General features: G+C 45.4%; 1 pseudogene across 1 annotated transcript; it reads left to right on the top strand.

The window, feature by feature from the left end:
- Positions 1–8,418: 8,418 nt before the first annotated feature.
- Positions 8,419–8,800, top strand: LOC311602056 (large ribosomal subunit protein P1-like; annotated as a pseudogene). Its single transcript has one exon. The product of its transcript is annotated as a large ribosomal subunit protein P1-like (transcript).
- The last annotated feature ends 644 nt before the right edge of the window (positions 8,801–9,444 follow it).

Genomic DNA, 9,444 nt, shown 5'->3' on the forward strand with positions numbered 1-9,444 from the left:
GTAAATACAGTTCCTTATGTTGTGATCTCTCCCAACCATAGCTAGTTATATACATAGAGACTAGGTACATGTGGTTCCAGAGTCTCAGAAGTGACATGTACCTTTCCTGAGGTCAGGTAGCTAGTTATATACCCGGAGGCTAGGTACATGGTGTTCCAGAGTCTGTGTGCTTGTCTACTCTACTGTATGCTGCAGGTCAAGACAGTAAGAAGGCTGGGTAGGTAGAAAGATCACCCTAGGATCACAAAGAGGGAAAGAATATGGAACAGTTATAAGTACAAATGAAGTCTTGAAAGCAGGGTGGGGGTGAAAGGGTTGTGGGGGGCCATGTGCTCCAAAATCCTTTCCTTAAAGTCAAGATATAGGAAGGGAAGGAAACCAGAAAAACTCAGTGCCAACTAGTTCATGGCCCAGCAGCAAGGCATGCTTATTGCTTCCTTTCCCAAAAAGTGCCTCTGGGGCATGGGAGGAGCAGAGCAATCTGTGCAGGGTTTAAACCAACAACCTCACTGGGTGTACCTGCTCTCCACAGTGTCAAATGATCTGGGTAAATTCATGATCAAAAATATAATAATAGAATAGATGTGGGAACAAGGTGACCTATAGAGGCCCCTGTTGAGGTGCCTGTCATGAAATCATGAAAATTGACTCACAGAGTCTTACATGGGCTGCTGGCTAGGGGCTGGATGAAAGGCTAGGTCTCTCAGTGTACCTCAGCATGCACACGCCAAGACCAGATGTTACCACATGTGCACCTACTGGGTCTCTCAGTGTACATTGGCATGTCCATGCCAAGGCAAAATGTCAGCTCATGTGTTTGTAAATTATTGACAAACCAGCCTTTCATTCTGAAGAGTAATAGAGCTGAGGCCCAGAGATCCTAAGAAACCAGACAAGAGTGAGACACTACTGATGATTAAATTACACAATGAAGTTTGAGCTTACCTCCTGGGTGCCACAGGGCCAGTGCATCTGATTCCCTGCCTCTCTTATCATTATAGCACTTGCTGTTGAAAGACTGTGGGTATTAGGACAAAAAGGATTCCATGCAGGAGCTCCTACCCCTTCACCTCAGGGGCCTCCATGTCACCTTAGGATTCATAAGACCGAGAGGCCTTTGATACTACTGAATAAACATGAACCACACAAGTAGAGTCCCTGGTTACAGCTTGTTCTCTTCTCTCATTGCAAAGTGGTTTCTCGGAATACATGGGATGGACCCTCCTGGGCCTGACCTGAGTCACAAAGTGTTGCCCTATGTTCATTGTCTGCCAAGGAGGCTTGCTAGAGCACTTCAGTACAAAGAGCTGTGAACCAAAGAACTCTGCTTGATTCAACATTCTGATGAGTTACTGACTGCAGCCATGCTGGGACTAAGGGGTCTAGTCAAAGAGTCTCAGACTCCAGATTCTTACAGAATGCCACAAGCTTAGCAGGACTTACAACTGAATAATCCTTCTATTACTTTTGTTCAAAGGATTTCCTAATCTCATACTGTAGAAGAGCAGATGCAAAATGATTACTATGGAAGAGGGCAGATCACACGAACACATTCATCCCCATAACTGCCTACTAAGGTTTGCTTTTAAAAGGACAGTCTAGAATGCTGATTGTTAAGAGCTGCTTTTATAGCGACTTTATCATCTTTCCCACTTTTTCCCCCCCAAGCACAACCTGAAGTTTAAGGGACGGTGTTAGGCTTCAGTAATCAGATCAGACCTCTGGTCATGGGAGTCACATCTGGAACTTGTCAAAGCTCCTTGTAGCAACACTCGTGGCCAGGGCACACCTGTCACATTTCCGCAGTTGTTTCCTCTTGAATAATCACTATGAATACAAAAGTGAGGGGAAAGTTCTCTCTCACTGTCTCTTTCTGTCTCTCTGTTTGTCTCTCTCTGTGTCTCTGTCTGTCTCTGTCTGTCTCTGTCTCTGTGTCTCTCTCTCTCTCTCTCTCTCTCTCTCTCTCTCTCTCTCCCCCCCCCCCCCCACTGCCTGAGGATCAGGATGTAAACCTCTCAGCTACTGCCCCAGCACCAACCACCCAACCACACACTCCACATGATGATAATGGACCAAGCTTCTGAGACTGTAAGCAAGCCCCCAGTTAAATTATTTTATTAGAATTGCCTTGGTTATGGTGTCTCTTCATAGAAATAAAAACCTTAAGACTGTACTAGCTTCATAAACATGAGGACCTAAATTTGATTCCTATAACCTATATTTAAAAAGAAAAAGTCAGGCATGGCATCACACGCTTATAATCCATCTGCTGAGGAGGGTATTGGTGAATGCAGAGGCTCAGTGGACAATCAGTCTTGCCTAATTGTCAAGCCCCAGGCCAATGAGGGACCCTGTCCACAAAACAAGGTAAATGTGTCTTCCAGAACTTCCCATTCTTCATGTTTTTAATTTTTGAAACTGGGTCATATTTGCCCAGAGATGCCACATAAAAGGATGGATAAGCAAACTAGATGACAGATAATTTTTATAATAAACAGACTTTTAAGAAGTTGTTTCAGCCGGGCGTTGGTAGCATGCACCTTTAATCCCAGCACTTGGGAGGCAGAGGCAGGTGGATAGCTGTGAGTTCGAGGCTAGCCTGGTCTACAAAGGGAGTCCAGGATAGCCAAGGATACGCAGAGAAACCCTGTCTGGAAAAAACAAAACAAGGAAGTTATTTCAAACTTAATTCTGAGATTTGTATCTCTTTCAACTATGTTACAAAATAATAAGACAAAAATGAATGTCTTCTAGCTGTAGAAAATGTTATTTGTATGTTTAAAATGAATTTAAGCTATGCATTTTCTTTGTTGCCTACATGCACAAGAATAACATTTTTAAAAAAGAACAAGGTTAGACCTTTATGTAGGCTTAGATTTTCTACACCTACACTTCAACCTCACTTCTAACCCACCAACTAGAGGAAGGGGAGAAAGAATGTTAATAGGAAAAAGGGGGGTTGGACCTGTTTAGATGTAGTTCCTTGAACTAATACCACTCTGCATTGTCAAGATACCAGCAGTCCAGTCCAATAGCCAACACCAAACAGTCACATGAATCCATAGCAGTGGAACAATCCAGAAGAAACTACAAGGTTCTGCTGAATTGACCCAAGTCAGTTGAAGGGGCCAGAATCAGCCAGAGTACCACAAGAAGTTATCTGGACCTTTTCTATCTATGAAGTGAAGACCAGTGAAGATCAGCAAAGACCAGCGAAGTGTTGCAGATCAGGGTAGCAATACAAAGTCCTTCTCCAACTGTCTGTGGGGTTCTATTTATATCCTTCCAAACATCACACACCCTCTCATGTGTCTGCTCCCAGAAAAACATCATGCCTTCTCACAAGATCTCGTCTAGAAAAACATCACGTTAGAGTTCATGGACCGTAAATACAAACCACACCATGCAGCAGACCACATAGGAGGCTTTATTGGGAGGGGTATACAGAGGTGGTCTCTGGGGAGACAAGAGGAAGAGTGAGAGAGAGGATGGGGTGAGCCCCCTTTATAAAGTGAGCTGGTGCCAGGCGTGGTGAAGCCTTTAATCCCAGCACTTCGGAGGCAGAGGCAGGAGGATCTCTGTGAGTTCGAGGCCAGCCTGGTCTACAAAGTAAATCCAGGACAGTCAAGGCTACACAGAGAAACTCTGTCTCGAAAAACCAAAACAAACTGAAACAAAAATAGTAACCTGGCGCATGTGCAGAAAGTGCACAGGTAACTCGGGGACCTGAATCCTGGTAGCTGATGATGATGTGCTTCTGATGACAGCAATGTATTTTAGGGTGGCCCTGAGGTTTCCTGTTTTCCCATGGGCCTCAGGGCCTTTGGGATGGCTTGTACTGCTGCCTAATTACTAACATTCCCCACTTTCGGTTATTATAAAAAGAAATGAAGAACCAGAAAGGGAGGGAGGAGGAGGGGGAATGTGGGCGGAGCTTTGCTCATCATGCTTCCTGCTGATTAGGAATGGGTCTCTCTCAGGATCTGGCTCATCCTCACCATCAGGGTATATTTGATTGTTGTCAGCATCTGGTTCTATGGTCAAAGGCTGATAACCCTGTAAAAGCAACTGGTTAAAGGTCTGGTTAGAGATCTTTTGCATCTGGTGTTGCAGGAATGTAGAAAAGAAGTTAATAAAGCAGGGTGCGAACAGCAAGATCAGAAAAATGAGCAGATGGGGAGTCAAGGAGGGTAAAATCCATTTCCATACGGAATTCTCAAAGGTCTAGAGGCTAGAAGTCTCCAGCTCTTCTCTTTGCTTCTGGAGATCTGTCTGAAGTTGTTGAATTTTATATTTTACTATACCCGACTGGTTGACATAGAAGCAGCATTCCTCTTGAAGAAAAAGACAGAGACCTCCTTTTTCAGCTGTAAGAAGATCTAGTCCCCATCGATTTTGGAGTACTACTGCTGCCAAAGAGTCGATTTGTCCCTGAAGAGTTAATACTGTCTGAGCCACTTGCTGGAGATCCTGGATAAACTGAGAAGAAAGCTGATAACATAGGGTTAATGAGGTTGCCAGTCCTGCTGTCCCAGTTCCAATACCAGCAGTGATTCCTGCAACAGCCAGGAGGGGCAAAATTTGAACTGCTTGCTTATTCTGATTGGCAGCTTTTGAGTCCACAGCAGGGATTGGTAAAGGTTCTTCTTCATGTATTACTCCCAACTCAGGAAAGAGAAGCACCAGTGTGCAGCCAGGCCTGACCAGCCAGCAGGTAGATGATGATAGATAGACCTGAGTACCACAAAGAATCAAGGTGTTCTGAGCAGTAGGGCACTGGGGCTGAGATGAGGTATTAAGGAGTATAGTTTTATTGCAGTCTAGGGAATTTAATGTCCCTACAGAACATGTCCCAGATGCCTTGAAACAGCTTGCCACACCAAAGAGAGTTATATGAAAGAGTTAGGGGGTCATTGGCAACACCAGAGTTAGGGCAGTTAATGAATGGTGAGGTGAAGTTATCTGGCGAGTAACTGGAGACACTGTCAGTGGCAGTTCTGAGCTGGTCCAAGGAGGGACGGACACACAGCCAGCAATCTGCAAAGTAGCCAGGCTGGGTAGCATTAAGGAACTTGTAGGCCGAGGTCAAGGTCTGGAATAGGAGACAAAGTAAGAGGTTTGTATTGTTTAGGAGAGGGGATGTCAGAGAGGCAATGACTTTGGAGGAGTGTTTAATCACTTTCACCACCTTCTCCATGTCATAGGTCTGGGTGATTGGGACATAATTTCTTCACATATGAATTGTACGTACTGAGAGTTCAGGTGTGTAGTGGTGGTTGAGTTTATCAGTGACGCCAGTTTCCCATCTGGGATCCCACGGGTCCTGGATATAGAAGAAGAGGATCTTTCTGTAAAGGTGAAAGAGCTTCTTCTGTGCTGGCCTATGGATCTGGCATGATCAATAGGGGCAGCCCCCATAAGTATCTGCTCCTTCCCTGCAATAACTATCTGTTTGGTCAAAGAGGAAGCAAACAAAAATTCTATCAAGTAAGAGAGGAGGGATAGATATGGATGTAATGGCAGTTTCAATTGGCCTTTGACAGCCTTTCACAGAGCGATTTCCCAACCCTATTTAGAGAGACTATTTGTCATGAAATGAGGGTTTCTTGAACCTCAAATCTCTAAACATAAGGGTTGCCCTGGATGGAAGCAAACAGAAGCAGGAGGAGGGAAAATACATATCCAATCCAGTGGAGTGGAACATGGCTGCTGGAGTGAAGCCTCATTGTTCTGGAATAGGAGACAAGGTGGTTGGTGTTGACATTCTCTGGAGCTTAAGGAAGCAGGGTCCCGTTGGAAGTGACATGTAGGAAGGGGCATTATCTTGAAGAGGGGATTAAAAGGCTTGAGGTGAGATAGATGAGGGAAGCCCTCCAGGTTAGCAGCTGTGGGAGTCACAAGAGTTACCGTGAAGGGGCCCTGCCATTTAGGGGAAAGAGCTGAGGGCAGTTGGTCTGGAGGAGAGAGGAGGGCCTGATCTCCAATGTTGACAAGAGATGGGCAGGGGTTCGTTTGTGGGCTTGGTAGGTAGTGGGCAGTAAAGTCCCATAGTAGGGAGCAGAGATGACAGAGTAAGGGGAGAGCAGATGGTCAGGGAGGGGTGAGGGTTTAGGTGAGAAACTGGGAGTTAAAATTGGTCATCCATACATGAGCTCAAAGGGTGAAATAGAAACAGGTTTCTTAGGGAGATCTCTTAGCCTAAAAAGAGCTAATGGCAGGACTTTTACCCAGTTGAGATAAAGTTCCTTCGACAGTTTGATAAGAATAATTTTCAAAGGTCGGTTAGCTCCTTTTGTCTTTCCTGAGGACTGAGGGTAGTATGGGATATGAAAATGACAAGGAATGTTGAGAGCTTTAGATAAGGTCTGGGACACCTGAGAGGTGAACTCAGGGCCATGGTCTGGCTGGAAGGAGGCGGGGATTCTGAAGTGAGGGATGATCTCACGAAGGAGACAGTCAGAAACTGAGCCCTTTTGTTAGTAGCAGGAAAGGCCTCCACCCATCCTGAGAACGTACCCACCAGAACCAGGAGACACCATGCACGTTTGACTGTGGGTATGTGGGTAAAATCAAGTTGCCAGTCTGTCCCAGGAAAGGAGCCCCTAGCCTGGTGAGTAGGGAAAGGGAGGCCACAAGACCTAGAGTTGGGATTTGACATCTGACAGGTCTTACAGGAGGTAGTAATAGTCTTTAAGAAGTTTAAGTCTTCAGGAGTAGGCTGGAGGTGGGTTTTTAACAAAGTTAGATAAGGCTTGGCTATTAGGATGAAAGAGTTGGTGTAGATAGGACAGAACATGATGAGTATCAGGAGGTGAGAGGGTGCGTGTGGGTTGTAGTGTGAAGATTACTAACGGTGGGTGAGGGGAGTTTAGGCCTCCAAGGGTCACAGCTCTAGCTGCCATGTCAGCCCTGTTGTTTCCTTTGGAGATTATGGAATTGTCACTCTGGTGTGACTGACAGTGGACAATTCCAATAGCTGTGGGAAGGTGGGAGGCTTCTGGCACGACCATAATCTGGTCTGCATCAGTTATAGACCCTCCCTTTGTTGTTAGCAATCTGCACTCTTTCCAGATGGCAGCACAGGACAGGAGGATATGAAGGGCATATTTGGAGTCTGTGTAAACATTTAAGAATTGTTCCTGTGCCAATTGGAAGGCTCGAGTAAGGGCTATTAGTTCAGCCTGTTGATTAGTGGTATGGGCAGGGAAGGCCTGAGTCTTCAAAGAAACCAGAAACCTCCTCTTCACCTTTATCTAACACCACATACAAAAATTTACTCAAGTATAGGCATAAGGTTATTGTGTAATTCAAATGCTGAGTTCTATATCCCCCATATCTGGCTGTGAGCCTTGTTCTGAGAATCTCTTGTCTCAATGCTGTGTAAACAGTGCTCCTCAATTGTCCTGTTGTGCCAATAAAGCAGCTAAACTGCAGGGCTTAGTAGTGTAGACTGGCAATCCCAGTACTTGGTGAGGCAGAGGCAGGCAGATCTCTTTGAGTTTGAGGCTAGGCTGGCCTACAAAGTGACAACCAAGGCTACACAGAGAAACCCTGTTTCGAACCCCCCCCCCAAAAGCAGCTGAGCAGGGTGAGAATAGGGTTAGATTTCCTGCCAGACATGGGAGGCGGAAATAGAGGGAGGAACTAGGGGATTCAGCCAAGAAAGAGGTCCAGGTGACATCAGGAGAGGAGCTGCAACAAGAAAAGCTACAAAGCTCAAGTTATGTCTGGGATGTACTCTGGGGGGGAAACCAGATTAGCTTAGAGGGTTAAAAATAATGACTGCTCAGGATTGTGCTATGAAGCTTATTATTAAACAAATATAAGAGAGGCTCAATTATTTGTGTGATAGCTGTGTTAAGAGAGAAGCTGAGAAACAAACAGTTGTAGAAACAACTAACACTAGAGCTATAGAACAGCTCAGAAGGAAAGAACACTTGGTGCTCTTACAAAAGAGCAGGACTCAGTTCTCAGCACCTATAAAAAGCACACAACCACTTGTAACTCCAGTTCTAGGGGATCAGATGCTGTCTTCTGGCCTCCGTGGGCACTATGCTTGTACATGATGAATATGAATACATTCAGGCAAACACTCATATGTATAAAATAAAAAGTAAATCTTTTTGGTGTTAGATGACTTTTTACTCAGCTATTTTCTCATTTCTTCATACCTAGATGGACATTCCACTGCAGCACTGTTGCCATCATCTGGGGTGTCATGAGGCTGGTGGTCATCCACACTACCACCTACAGATTGTGCAGTAGTACCAGTGTCTCCTTAATAATTATAGAAACCAGTCTTTTCCTCAGCTGCCGCCAAGGTGCTCAGTCCTTCCAAGGAAGCTAAGGCCACATTAGGGCGAGGCCTTCACTTCATCTGGTGACTAATACCGTACCATGTTGGGGTGAAGCCCTCACTTCATCCGGTGACTAGCACCTTGCCGGCAGCCCACAACATGGCCTCCATCTCCGAGTTCACCTGCATCTACTCTGCCCTCATTCTTCATGAGAGGAGGTGACAGTCACGGAGGATAAGATCAATGCCGTCATTAAAGCAGCTGCTTTCAACATTGAACCTTTCTGGCCTGGCTTGTTCGCAAAGGCCCTGGCCAATGTCAACATTGGGAGCCTCAACTGCAGTGTAGGGGCTGGTGGGCCAGCTCCAGCAGCCCAAGCTGCACCAGCAGGAGGTTCTGCGCCAGCCACCTCCACTGCCCCAGCTGAGGAGAAGAAAGTGGAAGTAAAGAAGGAACAATTGGAGGACTCTGATGATGACATGGGCTTTGGTCTTTTTTACTAAGCCTCTTGTTAACATGTTCAATGAAAAGCTGAACCTATAGGTAGAAAGATATTAATAATTCTAGAAACCTCTTTGGCTAAAGACCAATGCTGCATCTGCTCAGCAAAGCTCAAATCCCATCAGTGGTGATGTTTCCACTGTGTTTAATGTTTTCCTGGTTCTTTGTGTCTCTTGGTGGCTCTGTGAGGATTTTTGTTGTTGTTGTTGTTGTTGTTGTTTTTCGAGTCAGGATTTCTCTGTGTAGCCTTGGCTGTCCTGGACTCACACAGGTTGGGTAAACTTCCTCAGTGACCTCTATATAACCAAGATTCCAAATGCATATACAAGGAGATTTTGTCCCTACCATAGCAGAGTAACCTACAACTGAGAAAGACAGATTTTTAACAAGTAGATAAACATAGGAGAACTTGGTACTACATGACACAGGCCAGAGCAAAGGAGAGCTAGTTGTCCCACTGGCTCATTCCTTCCTTTAGTGCACAGGCTTTGGGACATAGGACCAGGGTTGCAGCATAGAATTGCAGTAAGGTCAAGAGATGTGATAGAGAATTTGCCTTGAGTGCCCGAAACCCTGGGTTAAGCCTTCAGCACTGCAGAAACACTGGAAACGAACAACCAACAGCAATAACAAAAAGCCCCACTAG

Source organism: Acomys minous (assembly GCF_964271855.1).
Source record: "Acomys minous genome assembly, chromosome: 7".
Classification (NCBI taxonomy): Eukaryota; Metazoa; Chordata; class Mammalia; order Rodentia; family Muridae; genus Acomys; species Acomys minous.